This window comes from Schistocerca nitens, chromosome 6, assembly GCF_023898315.1.
Source record: "Schistocerca nitens isolate TAMUIC-IGC-003100 chromosome 6, iqSchNite1.1, whole genome shotgun sequence".
Taxonomy (NCBI): domain Eukaryota; kingdom Metazoa; phylum Arthropoda; class Insecta; order Orthoptera; family Acrididae; genus Schistocerca; species Schistocerca nitens.
Genome location: NC_064619.1, coordinates 366,413,324 through 366,425,346, shown reverse-complemented (window position 1 = coordinate 366,425,346; position 12,023 = coordinate 366,413,324). Strand labels below are relative to the sequence as shown.

General features: G+C 38.9%; 1 protein-coding gene across 1 annotated transcript in view; it reads left to right on the top strand.

Moving 5' to 3' along the window:
- The window catches only part of LOC126263364 (dynein axonemal heavy chain 10), a 1,742,213-nt gene that overhangs the window by 1,390,308 nt on the left and 339,882 nt on the right, over positions 1-12,023 (top strand). The window lies entirely within an intron of this gene.

The following is a 12,023-nucleotide window of genomic DNA, read 5'->3' as shown; positions in this document are numbered from 1 at the left end:
ATCATCATATCAATTTGTGACTGGATTGAGGACTTCTTGGTAGGGAGGACACAGCATGTTATCTTGGATGGATAGTGATTGTCAGATGTAGAAGTAACTTCAGGTGCACCCCAGGGAAGTGCATTGGGACCTTGCTGTTCATGTTGTGTATTAATGACCTTGCAAACAATATTAATAATAAACTCTGACTTTTTGCAGATGATGCATATATCTAAGGCGAAGTACTATCTGAAAAAAAGTACATGGCAGACTTCAGTTTACTGGTAGAATACAGGGGAAGTGCAATCTGTCTACAAAGTAGATTGCATACAAATCACTCGCATGAATAGTTCTAGAATATTGTTTAAGTATGTGGGACTCATACCAATTAGGACAATGGAGGATATGGAACATGCATAGGAAATGGCAGCATTAATGGTCACAGGTTTGTTTCCGCCATGGGGGAGTGTCCCAGAAGACTGAAAAAACTGAACTGAAGGATTCTTGAAGAAGGGCAAAAACTATTCTGAGAAAGTCCATTAACAAAGTTTCAAGAATAAGCTTTGACTGAAGACTCTAGGAATGTACTACAACCCCTTACATATTACTCACATAAAGAGTGTGAGAATAAGATTAGAATAATAACAGTATGCACAGAGGCATTCAAACAATCATTCTTCCCTGGATCCTTAAGTGGATGGTACAGGAAGAAACCCCAATGACTGGTATAATGGGGTGTACCCTCTACCGTGCACTTCATGGTGGTTTGCAAATTATAGATGTAGATGTTTTAATACTGAGCAGCTCACTCATTAAAACCTACAGTGAACTCGACAAAATCTTCCCAGTTTTCAAACCACATCAATTCTAATAAAATTCTCAAGATTTCAATGGCTAGCTCTGCCATTTTTGTCTGGAGTAAAACTACTGACTGCCAGGACTGGCACTCTTTCTTGCTTATATACCTATGAATACAGCTGCTGGCACCAATCAGAGATGGCTGAAATGATGCTTCTGAGAAAGGCGAGTTGGGCAGCTCATAGCAGCTCTGCCCACCGTGGGACCAAGATACATCTGGTGGAGCAAGGGGCTGGCACCACATTTGAAACTGCTGCTCCTGCCTCCCTACATGCGTTAAGCGTCAGCTGTTGCTTCCTTTTGACATCCAAAGCCCGTTCCCACAACCAACCCTGTATGTAGCCTTGCCCTCTGTTGAAATTGTTGCACTCCATTCAAATCTCAGCCACCTCTTTTATAACTGAGTCCGAGTATGTTGATGCATGAGCTAAGACTCTTGTGTTCTCAAACTGTATTTTGTGTCTGTTTTCGAGACAATGCTCAGCTACGGCTGACTTGTTGAGCTCCCTATGCTTAATATGTCTCTTTTGCTTGGTACAACATTCTGCAACTGTGTGAGTTGTATGGTGTATATAGATGCTGCTGCACTTGCAAGGGACATGATACACTCTGGGCACATGAAGAGCTATGTCATCTTTAAGAGGATGCAACATATCTCATATCTTTGGGGCGGGCCAGAACACTGGTCTCAATCCATGTCTCTGCAGTTGGTGTCCTAACTTGCTGCTTGTTGCCCCACAGTATGGTATGAAATCTGCCAGCTTGGCTTCTCCTGCTGATTCACAAGGCATCCTTCTTCAGTGACACCTGAAAGCATTTGCAATTTCTCTTTTACTGTAACCATTCTCCCTGAACATGTGCCTCAAGTGCTGTAGGTGGTCATAATCAGAAATAACATTTGCTCTGTGTATTGACATGTTCAGGACCACTTTCTTGGGTACAGGGAGGTGAAAACTACCATCATTCAAATATTGATCCGTGTGAGTTGTTTTCCTTGTACAATGAATGACCAAGCTGGCCTCCTGCCTTCAGATCAACTAAAACATCTAAGGATGGTAGCTTGCCTTCCTTCTCCATCATGATAGTAAATTTAATGTTGGGATGGGCACCTTTCATGTGATCCACAAACTGCTGCAGTTTATTGTCACCTTGAGGCCATATCAGGAATGAGTCATTGACGTACCTAAGGAAGCAAGACAGACACAGAGTTCGCCGTCTGCACCTCAAAGTGCTCCATGAAGAAATTTGCAACTGCAGGAGACAGTGGTGAGCCTATTGCTGTGTCAGTAATTTTACTGCTGATGACAATGGTGGAGCCATCAAAAACTCAAGAATTTTATTAGAATCAACGTGGCTTGAAAACTGAGAAGATTTTATCCAATCATGCCACAGCGAAAGACTCTGAGGATTCTACAGGGTACCTCCCTTTGATCTAGTATCATGAAATTTGGCAAGAAGGAATGTTTCATTGTAAAATCAAAGGAAAATTGTTGATTTTTTAGGGTTTCATGCCTCAATCTGTAAATAAAGAACCCTTATAGAATTGCTTTATTGCTCATTTCTCTGTGTGTCCGATAGTTCAGAATGCTTTTTCTCAGGAACGGTAGATGTGTCTAGTTCAAATTTCATATTAAGGGTTTATGGTCCATTGGCAGTGCAAAAATTTTAAGGTTCTAAGTCAACTCAGTGATATAATATGGCAATTTATGTCACATATTTTGATACTCGAAAACTCATTCACCAAACCTGTAGGACACTTCCCATTGACCTGGATTTATGAAATTTGAGAAGAAGCAATGTTTCACAGTGCAAGTAATGTAAAAAATTAGAACATTTTAATTTGTGTTTCTATCAGATGAAAAAAAAAAAACTTTCTTTTTCTTGCCTGATGTTTGACTTTCACCCCGGTCAGCCTCGATGGAATACTATTGATTGTTATAACAATGTTCACCTGCCTCCTGGATGAATTTATGTTACATTTATGTTAAAAGAATTAAAACATTCTTAAAAATTGTGGAATCCCCAGGATCAGTGTCCTGCCACTATTAATGCTGATAACAGGCAAAAATTGTCAAGATTCTCATTTCCTGGTATGAATGAACTGTCTATATACAAAATTAAATTTTTACGTATCCCTCAGTGCAAGAGTCCTACTCGCACCTGGCCAATTTTTAGTTAAATCATATACAAAAATAAAGAGGTATCAAGTTTAAAATTTACTTCAATATGGCCCCTGAGGGTGTAAGACACTTAAGCTTCTGAGTCAGTGCAGTCAAAAGATATGGCTGTTTATGTCAAATATGCGGGTACTGCAACCTCTCTCATCAGATCCTATAGGGTGCCTCCTGTTCACCTAGAATCATGAACGTTGACTAACAGCAAGGTTTCATAATGCAAGTAAAGGAAGAAATGGGAGAATTGTTAATTTGTAATTACATCACATTAAACTATTTTTTGGTCATTTGTTGTTTGTCTGTCTATTTGTCCAGTTGTTGAGATCCCTTTTTCTCAGGAATGGAAGGAGGTAACAATTTGAGACCTATATCAAATACTAATGTCTAAAGTCCCTTTGTGGTGTAAAAAATTAAAGCTTCTACATAAATAAAATCAAAAGATATGGCCATTTGTGTCACATACTTCAACACTTGCAAATTTACTCATCAAAAGAACTATCAAACAGTCCAGGAAGGAATAACAACAATTCTATGGAAGGAATAGTTTACAGATTACCATATAGATGAAACGTTGAGCCGCAGAGAGGCACAACAAAAATACTGCTTTACATTTAAGCTTTAAACCAAAAAGCCTCGACCACCATCTCTGGCAGTTGTAGCTGCAGAGTCACTGCCACACTAGCTAAAGACAGTGATCATGTGTGTGTCAAGTGTGCCTGAATGAATGTGTGTGTGTTTTCTACTTCAGAAGAAGATCTTTCAGCCAAAAACTTAAATGTATAGCTATCTTTTCATTGTGCATCCCTGCAACTCAATATCTTCTCTATAAAATAAACTAATTTACATTAATAATTTACTAGTGGCAACTATCAGCATACTCAGTCTCAGTTACAGAGTATCTCCAGTAAATACTTTTGGGTTAAAACAAATTTTAATAATTTGCTGATGGGGACTATCAGTTGTCCATAATATACTCAGTTGCAGTTTAAACAGATACACCTCTCATTTTTAAGTGAACTATAAGGGTTTGACACTGGCTTACATAAAATAAATTAAATGAAGAAAACAATAAGCAACAGTGTTTCATTAAAAATTTATAGTTGCACTAATTCAAGACATTTTAAGTAAAGGAACTCATAATGTGCCTGTTGCTTCATTCCACATTGGTTGAAAAAAAATTTCAAGAAGCATTTGAATCCACATAATATAAAAATACATGTGCCATTCTAAGTAATGTGCAGATTGTAGCTAACTGCAGATATATTTGCAGGAAATTTTTGAAGAATCATTGCTATACAAGATTTTTAGTCATCTGGTCAGTTGGGTAATTGAAATAAAACAGAAAACTGGCATGGATCATGTGGTGTGTGGGTATCTATAGATAGAGAGGCTGTTAGCAAGGAACTCCATCTGCATGAGGAGATTTTTCCCTCACTCCTAAGGGTGTGCTGTTTGTCAAACCCACAGAACAATGCGTATACCTTAGCAGCCCCAGAAATGATCCTCAACCTCTCAAAATTGCAGTTCTCTCCAATGTCAGAAGCGTTACCCCTGCACCTTCTTATAATGATACTTTGCTTGTCTTACTGGCACACTTATAGGCAACTAGTAAGGAAGTTATGAAGTATGAATAGAGAAGTGACACTCTTCCCATCAATCTAGTCTTCTTGAATTGTGTTGTATCGAGAGTCTAATTTGGAAGTTAGGATTGATTTTTGTTGTGGTTTTCAGTCCAGAGATAGGTTTGTTGCAGTTCTCCATGCTACTCTACCTGTGCAAACTTCATCTCCAAGTACCTACTGCAACCTACATCCTTCTGAATATGCTAAGTGTATTCATCTCTTGGTTTCCCTCTATGATTTCTACCCTACATGCTGCCCTCCAATACTAAACTGGTGATCCCTTGATGCCTCAGAACATGTCCTATAAACCAATCCCTTCTTCTAGTCAAGTTGTACCACAAATTTCTATTCTCCCCAATTATATTCAGTACCTCCTCATTAGTTACATGATTTACCCATCTAATCTTCATCATTCTTCTGTAGCACCACATTTATAAAGCTTCTGTTCTTTTCTTGTCTAAACTATTTATTGTCCATTTTTCACTTCCATACAGGGCTACACTCCATACAAATACTTTCAGAAATGACTTCCTGACACTTAAATCTACACTTGACAACAAATTTATCTTCTTCAGGAATGTTTTCCTTGCCATCGCCTGTCTACATTTTCTATCCTCTCTAGTTTGACCATCATCATTTATTTTGCTCCCCAGATAGTTAATGTTGTCTCATTTCCTAATCTAATTTCCACAGCATAACTTGATTTAATTCTGTTGCAAATTATTAAGTCTGAACAAAACAGTTTCATTTAAAATGTTATATTTCTTTAGGATACAGATTTGGCACTTAACTGGAAAAAAAAGAACTTCAAGGAGATCCTATATACACAAAACATACTTCATGAAAATACCAAGGAATACGACATTGAACATTAAAAACATTTTTCCTGTTTACAACACTTCCTCCAAAAGGATAAATAAAACAGTCATATGAAAACAAAGAGTTACTTTTTGACTTCCTTCACACCAATCTCTGCACGCAGCAAATTAAATTGAACTCGCTCATGTGGCTTTGTCAGCAGATCAGCTAACTGGTTTTTTCCATCTATATGTTCTCCCAAAATTTCACCATTCAGAAATCTTTCACGAACATAGAAGTGTCGGACCTCTATGTGTTTTGACAGACGATGATATTCAGGGTTTTTGCCAATTTTAATGCACTGGCATTGTCAATATAAAGTGTTGGAGGTTGTTCCGGCATTTCAACCAAGTCACGTAGTAAATGACATAACCAAATTAGGCCTAATTCTTTGGCTTCTTCACTTGCTGAAATGATTTCTGCTTCTGTTGTAGATGTAGCCACTACCTTCTGCAACTGACTTGTCCATGATATTGCCCCTCCATGGTACTTTGCCACAATACCAGTTGTTGAACGTCGTGTCTGTTTTTCTCCAGCAAAATCAGCATCACTGTAAATTCTCAGATTTTCTTCTCTATTATAGCTAATACCATCATTTAATGTACCTTTCAGATACTGAAATATGTGTTTAACTCAGTTCCAGTCTGAAGCAGTTGGTTTTCTCATAGCTCGAGCAGCTTTATTGACTGCAAAACTTATGTCTGGACAAGTTGCTATTGAGAGATACATAAGACATCCAATTGCCTCGTTATATGGAACGGAGGACGAAATTGTTTCTGTTTCATTCTGATCATTTTCTTCACATCCAATGGGAGTTGAATTCATGTCAGATTCTACCATTCGAAATCTTTCCAGTATTTCTTTCGTGTACTTTTCTTGACTTATCATAATTGCTCCATTTTCATTTTGTTTTATTTTTATGCCAAGAAAACTGTCAATAGTCCCCAATGTTATATCAAATTCACATTGTAAAGTGTTCAGAAATGCTGTTATTTCTTCTTCGTCACTGCCAACAGTTAGGCTGTCATCAACGTAAATAGCTACACAAAATCTTTTTTCATTGCATTTGTGATAAAACAACCAAGGATCTGCAGCACTGTTCCGAAAACCTGCTTTCTCCATAACTCCCATAAACTGTTTGTTCCAGCAGTGTGGTGCTTGTTTTAGTCCACAGAGACTCTGTTTCTGGAGACACACTCGATGCGTACTATCTTCAAAGCCTCTGGTTGTTCTATGTATACTTCATCTTGAAGTCTTCCATTCAAAAATGCTGTCTTCACATAAAATTGTTTCAGCACCAGTTTTAATGAAGCAGCTACTGCTAGCAAAACTCTAATGGTGTCATAACGTGCAACAGGACTAAATGTATCTTCATAATCTATTCCTGCTTGCTGAATATATCCTTTAGCAACTAATGGGGCCTTGAAGCAAGTGTTTCCATCAGCTGAAACTTTTCGACGTAGAACCCAACTATTTTGTTATACTTTGGCATTCATAGGACATTCAACAAACACCCAAGTATTGTTTCTCTTTAGTGATCCTAGTTCTTCATTGATAGCTTGCATCCAATTTTATTTCTCATTCGACTGTAATACATCAGAAAAACAGTTTGGATTTTTTTGTTCGCCAGCAGTAACTTTTGAAAACATCAAGAACACACCACTTTCTATCCAGGCTGGTTTTCTTCGTAGTCTTCTGTTCTCCAGTTCATCTACATTAGAAGATTCTGATGCTTTGGCTTTCAGGAATTCTGATTTTTTGTTATTGCCATCTGATTCCTGACTGCCTCCAGATTCAAGTTCAGATGGTTCAAATGGCTCTTAGCACTATGGGACTTAACATCTGTGGTCATCAGTCCCCTAGAACTTAGAACTACTTAAACCTAACTAACCTAAGGACATCACACACATCCATGCCCGAGGCAGGATTCGAACCTGCGACCTTAGCGGTCACACGGTTCCAGACTGAAGTGCCTTTAAGCGCACAGCCACACCGGCCGGCCCAGATTCAAGTCCATTAAAGTTTTGTTCACTTTGACTTCCTCCAGAAGCAGACTTTCGAGGAATGTCTGAGGTAATGTGATCACTGTGGGAGCTACACACTGTACCTGATTTAAATTTTATATCATGACTCAAGACAACTTTCCTTTTGGAAGGAACCCAGACCCTAAATCCATCTTTGTCATTGACATACCCAATGAGTTGTCCAAAAACAGCCTTTTCATCAAACTTTGAATGGAATTGTTTGCTTATATGAACATAGCAACCTGTGCCAAAAATTCTGAGAAGATCAAGTTTTCCCACTGATCGATTGTACCACAGCTCATATGGAAATTTCTCTGGAACTGAAGACCTACCAGTACGATTTAAAATATAGACTGCTGTATTGCATGCTTATGCCCACAGTCCTCTTGGTAGCCTGCTTGTGTTTAGCATTGAACGTGCGGCTTCAACAATTGTTCTGTTTTCTCGTTCAGCCACACCATTTTGTTCAGGAGTATACAGTCGAGAAATCAGTAATTCTATTCCTTTATCCATGAGTAATTTCTTAATCATGTTGTTGTTAAATTCCTTGCCTCCATCACATCGAAATTGTTTAACAACATGTCCTCTAGTTTGTGCTTCATTTAAAAACTGCTTAAGCATATCGTACACTTCATGTTTGTGCTTAAGAAAGAAAATTCGACAAAATTTACTGAAATCGTCTTTAAAACATACATAATATCGAGCACCTCCAAACGACTCTGTACTCATTGGTCCATTGACATCTGCGTGAATTAATTCACCAGTAATTGTGGAGCGCTTTTGTTCATGTTTGAATGGTATTCTATGCATCTTTCATAATGCGCAACCGTCACAAAATTCATCATTACAACCTTCTACACTGATGTTAAGTTTCTTCAAAATGTTCTTGGTGTGTTGCTTATTTTGATGACCGAATCTTTAATGGTACATTTGCAGCGTTTCAGATGTCGCTAGCCTATATTTACTTGAACACTGTTTTCTGGTCTGATAACACGCATATTCAACACGTACAGACCATTTTCCACATAGCCTATCATGATGATGTTTACCTGCAGCTGCTCTGAAAGAGAACAAATGAGAGCCTGCATCGGGCACATACAAAACATTTTCCAACCTGGCCCTATACCATTCATTGTTTCATCTTATTTCGATGTAAACTGAGCCTGTACCAAGTGCATGCATGTTAGTACCTTGTCTTCATAATGAAACCACTTCAGGAACATCAAATTCTCTGTACAAGACGAAGTATTGTTTATACGGGGTGATATGCTTCGTAGCACCACTATCACAATACCATTTATTTACGTCAATATAATTTACAGTAGATGCACCCATGGCACACGAAGTAAACACAGCGTTTTCACTCACCTTCTCTCCTTGCCGCTCATTATTGCAGTCACGATGGTTCTGTGGACACTCCGCTGTCCACTGTCCTAGTTGTTTACATTTGTTACATGGAAATTTTTGTTTTGCTTGTTCTTTTGTCATCTTATTTTTTCGTGAGTTATACACAACCATTGCAGTTACATCAGTTGTACTTTGTTCACGCAGTTCAATAACACAAAGTTTTTCAATAAGTAAGTTTAAATTTTGGTTTTCAGACGGTATTGTGTTTCAAACAATGTATTCTCTTCATGTTTCATTAATTCATCATTTAAATCTGCAAATAACTTTTGTAGCTTAGCAACATGTGAGCTAACATCTTCTGCCTCTTCACGTTTGACATGGAAGAATGTTTCAATTAACATGTTCAAGCATTGTGTGCTACTACGTTCAAATCTCGCATGTAGTTTGTCCCATATTTCTTTAGCATTTCTGCATGTCAATACAAGTTCAGCTACTGGTTTGCTTAGCGCACTTGCTATCAAACTTGCTGCTTTCACGTCATTCTTTTGCCATTCTGCGTATGCTGCCTTCTGTTCGCTTGTTGGTTCCCGAGGCACCACAGCGGGTTCGCGCGTACTGATAATAATGTCTTCCAGTTCATATATATGGAGTACCATAGAGATATGCCATTTCCATTTTGCCCAATCTTCAGGCTCTTCGAGTTTATTGATAATCACTTTGTAGTCTCCGTTTGTAGCTATATTCTTACCGTACAGCTCGATTCAACAACAGAGAGCTTCTACCAGCACACACTGAATTGAATCAAACTTGAAAAAAATACTTCAAGGAGATCCTATGTGCACAAACCATACTTCATGAAAATACCAAGGGATACTACATTGAACATTAAAAACATTTTTCTTTTTTTACAAAAAATTCGACTAAATACCATTATCTTTGTTTTGCTTTTGTTGATGTTATCTTATATCCTCCTTTCAATACACTGTCCATTCCTTTCAGCTGCTCTTCCAGGTCCTTTGCTGTCTCTGATAGAATTACAATGTCATTGGAAAACCTCAGAGTTTTTATTTCTTCTCCATGTATATTAATTCCTACTCCAAATTTTTCATTTGTTCCCTTTACTGCTTGCTCAATATACAGATTGAATAACATCATGTGGAGCAGGTTTCCTCTGTCAGATCTCACTGATGTGCAATCTGTTGAAAGATATTATGTCCCATTCATCAGTTTGAAGATACAAATAATTCTATCTCATGTGGATCCAGGTGGTCTAGGGGAGTCTGGACTAGTTATTCTAAGACCACATTGCATATCTCATCGATCGTGCTTTGAATGTTATTCTGAGCAAGGTTATTGCCTTTGAAGTGTTCTGAATTTCATTGATCACTTACAGTAGGGTGTGCCTTCTCTTATGAGACTGGAAAATGCAGATTTTGGATAATTAAAAACTATGGAAGTTGTGATGATTGAGTGTTTGGAGTATTTGTGGTAGCTCTGGCATTATTATGGAGTTATGTGGCATTATGTTGACATTCTCTCCTGCAATGGATTCATATAATATTGGCTCATGGCACCCATAAAACCATGCCTTCACCACTGCTTGCACTGCTTGTGAATAAAAGCTTTGATGGCTGTGGTTGCCATCTAATGTCGACAGTATATGTCTGAGGTGACATCTGTGATTTGCCTTCAAGTTGTGATGTCTGGAGCAGGTAAGTAATGTTCGTCATTCGTAACTGATTTGGCATAAAAATTAGACCCCACTTGCCATAGCTAGTCTTTCCTGTACTGATGTTTTCTGGACAACTATTGATTCCTGATCCATTCTTCTTCCATGATACACTATGTATGATCTGTCTGTGGTGAAATTTTCACTTTTGAAGTTCAACTGGATGAGAACAATAAAATACTGCTATACAGGAGAAATATACACAGTCCTGCCACATTAATGTAACAACCTGTCACACAGTTTGCAGTGTGGATGTGCAGGAAGAGAGTCAGTGAGGTTCTGGAAGGTACTGTCAGGGATTTGGAGCCATATTTAATCCAGTGAGTGGCCAGCTGCACTGGATTCCTCTGTTAAAGATTCTTGGTGCAAATAGCCTGCTCAAGGTAGTCCAATAGCTTCTCTGTTGGGTTTGAATCTGGGAAGTTTGATGGCCAGAGGATTATATTAAAGTCATCCTTATGATCTTAAAACTGTGCCAGTACATTAAGAGCTCTATTTCACATTGCATTGTCCTGCTGGTAGAGGCCATCATGCCAAGGAGAAACACAGTGCACGTAGGTATGGGCATGGTCCCCAAGGACAGGTGCAGACTGGTGTTGATCCATTGTTGTGCCTTCCAGAATGATGAGATCATGTAGGGTTTGCCATAAAAACATTCCCCAGACCATAATGCTTCCTCCTCCAGCCTGGTTCTTTTTGATGATTGTTGCAGGATGTTTTCCATCTGCCTGATGGAGCATAGATTGTGATTCACCTGAAAAGGCCATCTGTCGTGACTCAGTGGACTTCCAGTTGTGGTACTGGCATGCAGTTTTCAGCCTGCATTGTTGATGAACAGCAGCAAGCATGGGTGCTTGTCTCAGGCACCTGCTGTGGACATTCACTGAACAGTTGATGACGAGACATTGTTAGTATCTCCTTGGTTCATTTGGGTGGTCAGTTGCACAACAGTTCCTCATCTCTTTGCCTGTACTATTCCTGCAGCCATAATTCACCCCTGTCAGATATGACCCATGGTGCACCTCAGTTGGTTTGGTGCTGGTTTTGGGTAGTGCCATTTTGACTTGCATGGTGTACTTTAACCACAGTGGTGCATGAACAGTTTTCTGGAAATGCTTCCACCCTTGGCCCAAAAGCCAATGCTCATGCCCTTTTTGATGTCTGATAACTCTCTTTGTTTCTGCATTGTGACTATGACTGCACTGTTTTCCTCATCCCCATGACAGGCTTTGTGTACCCTACAGTCTTTGCTGCCACCTGCCATCTGTGAGTGGTTAATGCTGATAGACATTGAACATAGATGGTGGTCACACTAATGTGACTGGACCATGCATTATTACTCAAATGCTTTCCAATTCATCAATGATCCACTCATTCTCACAACAGGTGGATAACTCACAGCCTGTGCTCAGAGTGACCTGTGTCTCCCTTC